The sequence below is a fragment of the Tupaia chinensis genome, unplaced genomic scaffold (assembly GCF_000334495.1).
Source record: "Tupaia chinensis unplaced genomic scaffold, TupChi_1.0 Scaffold000438_1, whole genome shotgun sequence".
Classification (NCBI taxonomy): domain Eukaryota; kingdom Metazoa; phylum Chordata; class Mammalia; order Scandentia; family Tupaiidae; genus Tupaia; species Tupaia belangeri.
This window is the reverse complement of record NW_006159943.1, coordinates 736,549-738,252: the sequence shown is the minus strand read 5'-3', so window position 1 is coordinate 738,252 and position 1,704 is coordinate 736,549. Positions and strand designations below refer to the sequence as shown.

The following is a 1,704-nucleotide window of genomic DNA, read 5'->3' as shown; positions in this document are numbered from 1 at the left end:
TTGGCATAGCCATTATCTTTGTGACTAGTGAGACCACTTGCACTGGAATCTGCATTCTGAATGTGACTTAACCCCACCTGCAGGACCACTAAACGGCCTTTCCAGCCATTTCCCCACCCTTGTCATCATCTATATAAAGAATACTGTTCAGAGGGGTTTTTTTTTCCCTAATAGTAATCATAACTATTTTAATTTCCTTTAGGACATGAACAGTCACCAGAGAAAGAATGAGGGGGAAAGTGAGAAAGCAAGGTGCTGGATCTGGGACTCAAACCTCACCCAGCAGCGTGGGAGTTCAGCATTTAACCACCAAGCCACTTGCTGGCCCCCTGTTCAGAGTTTTTATTAATTTTTTTGTCCTACATTTGGGAAATAGCTTTTCAGGAAAAAAAATTCACTCAATCCTAGAGAAGAAGGAAAAAACCCTTACTCTCTGTGATACAGCCATGCAGGTTTTTGGTACCACTGTCTAAGATAGACATGTAAATCCAGAGGTTTAAGGGTGTTTATGTTCAATGGCATTAGATTGGGAGGTTTACAGATATAAACGATAGGGAATTGTATAATTTGGAGAGGAGGGAAATAAGTATTTTCGTTGGTTCGGTTGTCTGGTTTGTCTGCATTGAAGGACCTGGGGTGAGTGATGCATTTGTGAAACTCTTTTCAGGTCTGCATTAATCTCTGGCATTAGTGGCTGTAACTGATTAGGCTTCCTTTTAAAATATGGATGGGCCAGGCAGTGGCACAGTGTAGCGCAACTGGACCCCACATGGGAAAGGTCCTAGGTTAGCATCCTTAGACCTCCCTGATTATGTCAGGCACAGGCTTGTATGTACCTGGGATCTGGACTAGCCGACACGTAAATTGTGACATGAAGGCCCTGTTGTGAGTACCACCCTCTGTCTCTCTCTAGCTCATAGGAGAAATAATAAACTTTTTTTAAAAAATGTAGTCAACTTGGGAACCAGCAGTTAGCGTAATGGCTATGTCGCTGGACTCCCACGTAGTCGGCCACGGTTCACGTCCTGGACCCGGTGGCTTAAAACTCACACTGGGCGCGTGTGCATGTGTGCCCAAGATCCCGAGAGGAGAATGGAGGAGAAGGGAGTGCGGCGTGACCATCCTCCCTGGGGAGTGATTTCTCGCTTTCTGTCTCTGTCTCTCTGTCTGGCGAGCGCACGTGCCCTATAGCGAAAATCTCTACCAAAAAAAAAATGTAGTCAACTCTTACTGATGGTAAATGAGTTATAGAGGCATTCTTTTTATATCTAAGTATGAGATGATTATATAATTTATTTTGCAAGCTGGGACACTATTCAGTGACTGTTCTCTTTCCACAGAATTATCACTCCCCAGCACAGTACTCTGTGGAGGCACTAACCTAATAGTCATTATGCTGGGCTGTCGAATGATTCCCCCATCTTAGCAGGAAAATAAGAACCCCAAAACTGGGGCCAGCAGGTGGCATGGTGATTATGTTGCTGGACTCCTACATAGCCAACTATGGTTCAAGTCTCAAACCTGGTGGCTTGCTTTCTGACTTTCCCTTGCTCTCTCTGGTCAAATTAGAACAAAAGTAATAATAACAAAGTTAAATTAAAACAAAACAAAACAAAAAACTCGGGAACCAGCAGTTAGCGTAATGGCTATGTCGCTGGACTCCCACGTAGTCAACCGCGGTTCGTGTCCCGGACCCGGTGACTT

At 44.4% G+C, this 1,704-nt stretch overlaps 1 protein-coding gene across 1 annotated transcript in view; it reads left to right on the top strand.

The window, feature by feature from the left end:
• The window catches only part of CCT3 (chaperonin containing TCP1 subunit 3), a 26,371-nt gene that overhangs the window by 870 nt on the left and 23,797 nt on the right, over nucleotides 1-1,704 (top strand). The window lies entirely within an intron of this gene.